Source organism: Lutra lutra, chromosome 10 (genome assembly GCF_902655055.1).
Source record: "Lutra lutra chromosome 10, mLutLut1.2, whole genome shotgun sequence".
Classification (NCBI taxonomy): Eukaryota; Metazoa; Chordata; class Mammalia; order Carnivora; family Mustelidae; genus Lutra; species Lutra lutra.
In genome coordinates, this window is record NC_062287.1 from 89365414 (window position 1) to 89377209 (window position 11796).

Below are 11796 nucleotides of genomic sequence, written 5' to 3' on the forward strand. Positions count from 1 at the left end.
CTAATCATGTGTATTCTGTCATGGATATTTGTAGGGTATAGGATTTATATGTATGATAAAATGCTTCATATATTAATTTAATGTACATGGTAATATTTGGGGTAAATCATTAATGCACAATTACACATGGCATATATTATCAGATATATATATATATATATATATATATATATATATATAACACACACTAAATATCTGGTAGACTGAATGTACAAAGTAAGTAACAATAGGATTAATTTAGGATTTTTTATACTAACAGTATATGACAATGTTTTTGTTCATGTATGAATTTTCAAGGAGTAGTTTAGAATTTCAGTTTTGGATACTGGTGGTGGAGCTGGGGCTTCTTCTTTGAGTTCTAAAGAGAAGTATTCTTTTTCTGGCTTACAGGAACAGAGGAATATATTATAAATATTCTATATTTTAGAATACTATTTTTAGTAATTTTTGTGAGTGCTTCCGTATAAGAATGAGGAGAAAATGTAAAACTGATGTTTGCTGAGTAGTAAAGATGAATAGATGTACAACAGTTTGTCTTCCGATGCATGTTAGTGTTCTGTCTGCTACTAGTAATCAGAAGAAGCACCAATAAGGGGTTGGAATATTATTTTTCATTATTATTGGTGTGTGAAGCATTGAAACGATTGCTAGGATTAGAATTGAGAAAATTAGAGATAATACATTGCCTAATTTATGAGGAGAGGGTCTTTAATTGTGTGGGTGAATAAGAAATATCATCCTGGTTTAATGTGGGGATTGGGGAGCATTGAGGGTGTTGGCTGAAGTATATTTTCTGGATCTCCTAACAGGTCAGATGAAAATAGGACTGAAACGGATAGCACCAGAATTAGGAATAAGGGTCCTAGGATATCTTTCACTATGTGAAATTTTGGGTTGGAGTTTTATCCATGTCAGATGAGATTCCTGATGGGTTTTTGGATCCTTTTCCATGAAGAAATAGTGGGCAATCACTAGGGCTGAGACCATGAATGCATTGGAGGATAAAGTGAAAGGTGAAGAGTAAGATGTGTAGCTTTGCTCACTGAAAGTCCCCCTCAGATTCATTCTACCAGGCTAATGCTGATGAAAGGCATAGCTGAAAGATTTGTAAGGACTGTTGCACCTCAGAAGGATATTTGGCTTCATAAATCCAAGAATGCTGTGGCTATTACGATGAATAATAGAATGCTTTTCATATTTCATGTTTCTAGGAAGGTATAAGCTCCATAGCATAGGCTACATCCTACATGAATGAATAAGTAGAAAAAAATATATGGATGCTCCATTGGTGTATAGATATCAGATAATTCATCCATAACCTACATCTCTGCAGATATGGGTTTTGGCTGAAAGACAATTATTAATGTCTGATGTATACAGTGTGTAGCTAGGAATAGTCCTATTAGAATTCATAAAGTTAAGCAGGTTCCTAAAGGGGTGTCAAAATATCATCATGATGAGATGCTTGGGGCTGATAAATTTGGATAAATAAATACATCTGGATTAGTGGATAGGAGATAGGATTGTTGGATGTTGGTCATTAATGTACATAGAGTTGAAATACAATGGTGATTTTAGTTCACTGGTCATGGGTAAAATCCATGCGACGGGGTTTCTGGGTGGCTAAGTGAGTTAAACGTTGGAGTCTTGATTTTTGGCTCTGGTTATGATCTTAGGGTTGTGGTCTTGAGCCTCATGTGGGGCTCGGTTTACAAATGTGTCTGTTTGAAATTCTCTCCTTTCTTTGACCCTCCCACTGCTCGTTTGCACTCTCCATCTCTCAAATCTTTTTTTTTTTTTTTTTTTTCCAGAGATAGATGCAGAGAGAGCACAAGAAGGGGAAGGGTCAGAGTGAGAAGTAGACTCCCTCACTGAGCCGGGAGCCTGATGGGCTCAGTCACAGGACCTGGAGATCATTACCTAAGCTGAAGGCAGACACTTAACCATCTGAGCCACCCAGGCACCCCTCAAATAAATCTTTAAAAAGAAATGTGAGAATAATAATGACCTATATTGTGTTTTAAGTACTATTTTTGTGATTAGTTTTGCAAGTTTTTGTTGTTGTTGTTTTGTTTTGTTTTTAAACCTTCTATTTATGGTGGGTTAGGGTTGCTTAAATGCTGGAGTCAGTTGTGGTAATGTAAGAAATCTTGGTGGATCTTTTCCAAGTTTAATTTTTTTTTTTAAGACTTAATTGAGGGATGGACTTTGGTGGTTTTGATTATACAAGGTTTTGGCCACTGAGCAATATCCTGAGGATTGGGTTTCTAATATAATTATCTTAGAGATGTTTCTTTCAGGGCTCTTGCTGAAAGTTATGATAGTTTCAGGTCTTAAACATAACATCCACCTCATTTTTTTTTTTTAAGTTTAATTGGTTAGAGGACTGAGTAATCTATCATACCAGGAATTCTGAGGTTGTTTTGTTCTGTTTTGGTTTGGTTTGGTTTGGTTTGTTTGTTTTGGTGAAGAGGCTATAGAAATTGCCTCATTATATAGATGTGCTATTAGACTACTAAGTTGTGATTGGTTGTGTGTTGCTGATTGGCATTATGGTCATTCTACAGGTTACTCATAGAAATTAGGTATAGGTTTAGGATTAATATGATGAGAAAAGAGGAAAAGATATAATTTAATTTCTGATGAAAAAGGTCTAATTGGTATGGAGAGTCTTATTTGAAAGTGGGAAAAGGATTTTGGTAATACACTTTCTAGTCAAGTTAAGTCTAGTAGTAATGATGTTGGATTTCCAACATCATTTAAAAATTTATTTAAAAAATTTAAAAAATTTTTAATTTAAATTCAATTAACCAACATACAATACATCATTATCTTCAGATATAGTGTTCAGTAATTTATCAGTTGCATATAAGAGCCAGACTTGACAATAAATTTCATTAATGGTGAGAAGCAGTATATACGAGTTGGAAAGTATCTGAGAAGATTTGAGAATTGGGATAAGCATGAAGGATGATAAAATCTTAGTGTTTGTGTTGTAAAGTTCAGTTAAAGTGCCAGAATAAAACCCAAGATAATTATGGCAGTGGCTGTTAATTTTAGATAGGAAGGCATAATTATCTGTGAGATAGTTGGGGTAGTCTTAGAAATTAAGAATCTGGCCAAGATACTCCCCATTAAAAGACATTTAATAGAATTGATTAAGAATGGGTTGTTTTCACTAATTACAATTAAAGTAGAAAAATGGGTCTGTCCTAGGAGTGAAGAAAATAATTTGGGTGCTGTAGACAGCTGTTAGAGAAGTGATAATGAGTAATTAATAGGGCTCATGTGCGTTGGTATACAATGTGTTGTGGTTTTAATAATTAAGACTTGGGGGGCGCCTGGGTGGCTCAGTGGGTTAAAGCCTCTGCCTTCGGCTCAGGTCATGGTCCCAGGGTCCTAGGATCGAGCCCCACATCGGGCTCTCTGCTCCGCAGGGAGCCTGCTTCCTCCTCTCTCTCTCTCTGCCTGCCTCTCTGCCTACTCGTGATCTGTCAAATAAATAAATAAAATCTTAAAAAAAAAATCAAGACTTGGGAATAAAAACTTGTGAGGAAGGGTATTCCTATTAATGCTAAGCTGCCACTGGTGAGTGAGACTGTGGTGAAAGGTAATGCTTTAAATAGTTCTATTTTTCAGATGTCTTGTTCATCATTTAGATTATAATCATTTAGATTATAAATAATGGATCTGGAACATATAAACAGTATAGTTTTAAAGAATGCAGGTGTGGAGAAATGTTAAATGTGGTTGATTAATACTAACAGTTACTATTAGGTTTAATTGGCCTGAGGTGGAGAAAGCAACAATTTTTAAAATATCATTTTGGTAAGACCCAAGATTGCTGTACATAGTGTAGTGATACCTCCTAGTAAGAGTTGTTACTGTTTGAATAGTTTCATTTTCTATTACTGAATGGAAATGGATTAGTAGAAAGACACCTACTACAACTATGGTACTTGAATAGGTATAGGGTCTTCTAGGCCTAGTGAAGTCCTGGGTGAATGTCAAATTGGGCAGATTTGCCACTTGTGGCTAAAAGTAGTCTGATTAATGGAGAATTAATATGATTGAAGTTGAGTACAGAAATTTGAAAGTATCGAGTCAGGGTAAATAGGAACCCATGTTCTTGATACAGTGAATCCACTCCCTCCTACGTGGTTTATAGAATTGCTTGAAGGTCGGGTGCCCAGGTGGCTTAGTGGGTTAAAGCCTCTGCCTTCAGCTCAGGTCATGGTCTCAGGGTTCTGGGATTGAGCTCCACATTGGGCTCTCTGCTCAGCAGGGAGCCTGTTTCCCTCTCTCTCTCTCTCTCTCTGCCTGCTTCTCAGCCTACTTATGATCTCTCTCTCTGTGTCAAATAGATAAATAAAATCTTAAAAAAAAAAAAGATTGCTTGGAGGTAAAGGATGTGTACTCTAGAAACTACAGAACACTTGAGAAAAAAATTGAGGAAGTAGGTTGATGGACATTGGGCAGTGTTCGTGCTATGGTGAGGGCTGTGAATTGTGTAAGACTGATGAATCACAGACCTGTACCCCTGAAGCAAATAATACATTATATGTTAATAAAAATTTTTTTAAATGCAAATTTAGGGGCCCCTGCCTGGCTCAGTTGGTAGAGCATGCAACTCTTGATCTTGGGGTTCTGAGTTTGAGCACCACAACTGAGTACAGAGATTACTTAAAATTAAAAAAAAAGTCTTTAAAAAATGCAGAAAAATAGGGGCAACTGGGTGGCTCAGTGGGTTAAAGCCTCTGCCTTTGGCTCAGGTCATGATCCCAGGGTCCTGGGACTAAGCCCCACATCGGGCTCTCTGCTCAGCAAGGAGCCTGCCTCCCTTCCTCTCTCTCTGCCTGCCTCTCTGCCTACTTGTGCTCTCTCTCTGTCAAATAAATAAATAAAACCTTTTTTAAAAATGCAGAAAAATAAAAGCTTCTGCACAGCAAAGGAAACAATCAACAAAAAACTAAAAGGCAACCTACAGAATGGAGGAAGATATTTGCAAATGATATTACAGATAAAGAGCTGGTATCGAAGATTTGTAAAGAATGTCTCAAACTCAACACCCAAAAAACAAGTAATCCAGTCAAGACATGGGCAGAAGACCTGAACAAGCACTTCTCCAGAGAAGACATACAAAGGCTAACAGACACATGGAAAAATGCTCCACATCACTTGCCATCAGCAACATAACAATGAGATACTACCTTACACCAGTTAGAATGGCAAAAATTAATAAGATTAAAAAAAACAAATGTTGGTGAGTATATGGAGAAAGGGGAACCCTCTTACACTTTTGGTGTGAATGCAAGCTGGTACAGCCACTCTGGGAAACAGTTTGGAGGTTCCTCAAGATGTTAAAAATGGAGCTACCCTATGACCCAGCAATTTCAGTACTGGGTATTTACCCCAAAGATACAGATGTAGTGAAAAGAAAGGGCACATGTACCCCAATGTTCATAGTAGCAATGTTTACAATAGCCAAACTGGATGGAGCCATGATGTCCTTCAACGATGAGTGGATAAAGAAGATGTAGTTCATATATACAATGGAATATTACTCAGTCATCGGAAAGGATGAATATCTCCCATTTACATCAACATGGATGGGATCGGAGGGTATTCTGCTGAATGAAATAAGTTAATCAGAGAAAGACAGTTATATGAATTCACTCATATGAGGAACATAAGGAATAGTGCGGAGGACAATAGGGGAAGGGAGGGAAAACTGAATGGGAAGAAATCAGGGAGGCAGACAAACCATATGAGACTCTTGACTCCAGCATATAAGCTGAGTGTTGCAGAAAAGAGGGTGGATGGGAGGATGGGATAGCTGGGTGATGGGCATTAAGGAGGGCATGTGATGTGATTAGCACTTGGTGTTATATACCATTATGAATTATTGAACATTATATGAAAATTGAATTGAATTTAAATTTAAAAATGTAACAAGGTGGGAAAAAAAAGAATTGCTTAGAGGGTCACAGTGTTGAATCTGCTTGTCTGTGTCATTGTCCAGTGAGTAGAAAAGGTGGGATTCCTATTCCCTCTCATCCAATGAATAGTTGAAGAAGGTTGTTGGTGGTAACTAAAATTATTACAGTAATAAGGAATATAAGTACTTGAAAAATTGGTTAATGTTGGGATCTGAGTTATATCATACTGATATTATTCTGTAATTGATCATGTAATGAAAAGTGCTACTGGTATAAATATTATTGAGAAATAGTCTAATCTAAAACTAAGGGATAGATTTAGGATTTGAATGGTAATTCAGTATTAGTTTAAAACAATTCTCTTGGCCCAAATAAATGAATATTGTGTGGGGATCAGACTGGGTAAGAAGGGATAAGAAAGGATATTTTTTACACAGTGTGGATATAAATCACTTTTGTAGATGTTAGAGGTGGTTAGTATAATTGATAAGGTTACCATAAATACTGGTATTAGTATGGAAGTAGTGAACAGATTTATAACTTTTATTTGGAGTTGCACCAATTTTTTGGTTCCTAAGACCAATGGTTCTATCCTTCTACAAGTTCCAAAAAAGCCACATTATATATGGAAGAATGAATTAGCAGTTTTTGCATACTTTCTTGATGAATAAGAAGTTGAGTTTCTATTACATTCACATTCAGTTTTTAGACTATATTTACAGTAGATGGGGCCCTGAAATAATTTGGGGATTAAGTATTATATTAGGGATATTTACATGAAAGTAAGATTTCATTTGAGCTGTAGGTTTCCTACTTTCCCTACTCAGGACACGATTTCCATAGCTCTGAGTTTCCAAACAGAAGTCTATTTCCTCAAGTAGATAACAGTGCAATAAACTATTATTAAATTATTTATTGAAAGATAAAGTTTCTCTGTAAGTATTTATCCTAACATTTAAAGAACAGCTAGTCATGTAGACAGGAGGAGGAGAGGTTTATCAAGTTTTCTAGCTAAAGTGCTTTTACAATTATTATAGGCGTATTTTTCAGCATCTAAAAATTTTTAATTTTTCTGAGTTTCAGACATAGGAGGAAGCCTGTCATTGCCTTTCTTACAGATTGAGTTTAGAGTGGATGTTTTCTCAAATGATTCACTGCTTCGTAGTTTGTTGATTGTGTTTGTGTGTCTGGTCAACAGTCTCTCTTTCTACAGCTATAATGATTCATAGTCAATTTCACTTTTTCCCTCTTTGATAACATTTCCCAAATCCCCATTTCAACAAACTTAAAGCACGTTTAAAGCATTCTGGTCTTCATGTTAGAGTTGATCCTTGAATGTTGTACATTTGACATTTGTACACCTTCTACTCTTTATTGAAACTTTTTTTGGTTCCAATCTGACTTTATATTGGTTCATGCTAGATGGCACTAACTATGGAATCCATTTTTTAGTTTTGGTGGTGTTGATTAAATTTTATTGATTATTGCAGCTTGCTTTTATTTTATTAAAACGAGAGGAAAATGCAAGAGATAATCTAACAGCTAATACTGATGAAGTAGGATTGAAATACAGACTGAAGACATATGTAATGATGAATATGTTCATTTTCAGCCTCTGTTATAAAGAAACATAAAATTGAAGAAACGATTTGAAATGTAGGCTATTTATCATGAAGACTATGCCAGAAAATGGTAGGGATTGCATTTTGCACTTTATTCCATATGGCACAGAGTTCTTCCTCCCTACCTCTTAACCATGCAGTTTCTTTGGATGTTAGCACTTTTGGTTTGTGCATTTTCAGTAAAAAACATCTAGAATGGACTTCAGCTCTTAATGTTTATTGAATTTAGTGGAGTGTTGCCCAATAATCTTTGTGTAAAGCAAAACCTTAGAATTGTGTAGAACAACTCAGTGGGTATTAAGCAACAATTATGTGTCCAAAACCCTGATCTCTAGACTCCCAAGTATGAATAAGAAGGTTAAGTGTGACCAGGCAGTTTACTGGTCAATTTAGATTAAGGATCTCTCTCTTTCAAAGCCATCATTTAAGTGCTTCTTGTAATCAACCATTCCACACTAGCCTTTCATTTTCTCTGGTGAGGATGCTACAATAAGAACAAAATATTTTCTGTAGTGAAACAAATGCTATCATTTTCTAGCAAAATCTTTCCATAGGACTTGGGGTTGGAGGTGGGGGGAGGGGAACCACTAGAAATATTTTTACCAACCCAACAAATTAACTTCATTGGTCACTATAAATTTTATCAAAATGACATAAGGTTATAAAAAAAAAGAAGAATTCAGGCCATATACAAAATTATGAAGTAACAAATTATCCAAAATCTCACAGATGTCAATATCCTTCCAGACATCTCCTTGTATGTATGTGTGTAGAAACAGATATGTATAAAGGTAGAGAATAATTTATTTATCCTAGAGAGATATAGATCAGATAAGACTGGACACATTCAGGGTGGTATGGCCATAGATGAGGGAGAAGGAAGGAGGAGTCATGTGCGCATGAGGGGGAGGGGAGAGGGTGGGATAAAGAGGGAACATGTGATCATGAGGAAGGGAGGGAGAGGGAGGGGGAGAGAGGGTACATGTGAGCCAGGTGGGAGAGGGGAGAGGAAGGAGAGAGAGAGAATCTCTAGAAGACTCTGCACTGAGCGTGGAGCCTGATGTGGGGGTGATTCTCAAGACCAGGAGATTATGACCTGAGCCAAAATCAAAAATCTAATGCTTAACCCACAGAGTCACCCAGGCACCCCAGAAATAGAGAAAAAAAAATTAATTAAATTTGTTTACTTGAATTTTGCTAAGAAAAATAACATTTTAAATGTAAAAACTAGTAAAACTTACATGTTTTCCTTCAAAAAAAAAGATTATTGTAAGTTTTCTAAATGAATGAGAAAAGAATATTAATTGGTTAGTATCATTGTGATTTTTTTTTTAATTACCATCTTTCAATTTTAGGTAACATTAATGTATTCCCTAGTCTGAAGGAAAGGTGATTAGTGTTCTTAACCTTTTCCCTACTTCCCCACCTCATATCTTTCAGTATTTGTTAGTTATAATATTTTAAACTGTTAGAGTTTATAAAATTTACCATCTGTTCTGCAAACACAATTCCCCAGATGTTCAGTCATAGCAAAACAGTTAGTAGATTTAATGTGCACCACCAGTCCTTTTATGATGCATTTTCTTTCTTCATTATTGATCTCCTGGTTTGCTGCATTTTATCAAGCTTTATCCCCTAGAATTCATGGATACTACATTTCTAGAGTTCTAGCGTGTTTGATATGTCTTTCTGCTATCTTTGTATTTGTCAAGTTGAATGGGTAGAATAGTCCTGAGCGAGACTATTTTCTCTTTTGAGAAGTTTATGTCCATAACTTTCTTATCTTTTATCCTTGAATGTGGCTGTAGAGAAATCTGAGACGAATCTGATTTCCTTCTTTCTAGTGATGTGCTTTCCTTGACTGCGTACTTAAGGAATCTTGTCCTTTATTCGTGAAGTTTGGTAATTTACCTGGCATATATCCATGTTGCTCATTACCAAGATATGTATATATAATATACAGAAACTTTTCTATTGTATCACAAACTCTTCTGATATGTTTACTATTTCATTTTAGGGGAGATTATCCTGCAAAATATACAATCATAGATCTTTTCTCCCCATTTATATTCTCTTTAATTTCTTCAAACTGTGTTTTTTCCCTGCATATACTATGTTCATCACAGCCTTTTATCTGTAACGTTGATTACACTTCACATATTCCAGTCTTTAAAAAATTTTTTTCTGATTTATTCTGTAATAGAGTTAATCGAACATCCTTAGCTTTCTAATCTTTTTAGTGTAATTCTGTCATAAGTCATCTTTGTTTTCTTAAATTTTGTAAATCTTTTTTTGAAATCATATTTTTAATTCTAGAATTTTCAGCCCTTGCCATACTTTTTTCTTGGGCTATGTCTTTCCTCCAAATTGAGCTGTCCATCTGTGTGTATGTACTTAATATTTCCCTTGCTCCTCTCTTTCCTTATCTCTTTTTTCTCTACTTTTTCTCATTCTTGCTTTCTTATTCTCCTCTTTTCTTCCCCAGCCCCATCCAAACCTCATTTTTTATCTCTACATCCAGATCTTGTATGGTTGTCATGTTCTATCTTATTAAACTTTACCAACAGCATCTCCAGATCCTGTTTTTCCTATAGTCTGACTAAATTTTCCTTAATTGCTTTCTTTTTTTTTTTTTTTTCCTTTTTCTAAGGATCAATTTATCTTTGGCTCTTTGTGTGCTGTCTCTGTCCCCATTTTACACAAAAGAGAAAAAAAAAAACCTCATTGGATTCCACATAGCTAATACTACTTTTGCTAATTAGCATTTTACCTACTTTCCTCAAATATTGTGCATGTTTCTCTCCAAACTTAAGATAAGCTCAAAGCAAAAACAGGGACGTTCTTAAGGGCAATCAAGCTAGAAAAGTATGAACAATTTTTCCTAAGTTACCAAGTCACTGTGGCAGCTGGATAATAAGATGAGGTGTAAAGCCATGCTTTCTTACACACATCTAAACAAAATATTTGTTGCTATCACATTAATTACACACTTGTATCCTTCAAGGAACAAAGATGTCAAGAGACCATATTTGAATTAGTAACGACCATTCACAATACACTTGAACCCTTCTTTATAAAGTTAATTACATATTTAGGCATCAAATACAATTCCTTCCATTTCTACAATCAAAAGTCAGTTTGCTTCTGTGGGCTATTAGTTCTGGCACAGTCAGTGCTGCTGATTTGACAAGATTGCTTGCCTTTCCTCTCCCTAAGAGCTAATTGATTAGTTGTCAGTATGATCTATTTTCTGTTACTTTTCTAAATTATCTTAGAAATAGCTTTTGCCAAATATTTAGGCATTACAGAATTTACTCTATTTACAGAGATAGTTTCTTAACAGTAAAATGCCTGAATCAGCAAACCAAACACTAAGTCCTTTTTATTAGATGTACTTGAAAAATCTAATGTCTAGCTATAGTCAGACTTAAGCAGTCAGCTCAGTTAAAAAATAAACACCTGAACGTAAAGGTTGAAAACTAAAACTGAATCTAGAAATTAAGTAGCTTGTGATATTTATGGAATCTCTTCTCCCATTCCTAGAGGAATGCTCTTGTACTTGGAATTTTTATTTTTATTATTTTTTAAATTAATTACTTTTTGTTAACATACAATGTATTATTTGCCCCAGGGGTACAGGTCTGTGAATCATCAGGCTTACACATTTCACAGCACTAACGATAGCACATACCCTCCCCAATGTCCATAACCCAACCACCCTCTTCACACCCCTTCCTCCCAGCAACTCTCAGTTTGTTTTGTGAGATTAAGAATCTCTTATGGTTTGTTTCCCTCCCGATCCCATCTTGTTTCATTTTTTTCCTTCCCTGTCTCCCAAACCCCACTCTGCCTCTCAAATTCCTTATATCAGGGAGATCCTATGATAGCTGTCTTTCTCTGATTGAATTATTTTGCTCCAGCATAATACCCTCTAGTTCCATCCACTTCTTGGAATTTTTTTAAATTTTATTTTTTATAAACATATATTTTTATCCCCAGGGGTACAGGTCTGCGAATCGCCAGGTTTACACACTTCACAGCACTCACCATAGCACATACGCTCCCCAATATCCATAACCCCACCCCCCCTCTCCCAACCCCCCTCCCCCCATCAACCCTCAGTTTGTTTTGTGAGATTAAGAGTCACTTATGGTTTGTCTCCCTCCCAATCCCATCTTGTTTCATTTATTCTTCTCCTACCCCCTTAACCCCCCATGTTGCATCTCCTCTCCCTC

At 35.8% G+C, this 11796-nt stretch overlaps 1 pseudogene; it reads right to left on the minus strand.

Annotated features, from left to right (window-relative positions):
- Positions 1-2568: 2568 nt before the first annotated feature.
- On the minus strand, positions 2569-10496 carry LOC125079801 (NADH-ubiquinone oxidoreductase chain 5-like; annotated as a pseudogene).
- Positions 10497-11796: the final 1300 nt, after the last annotated feature.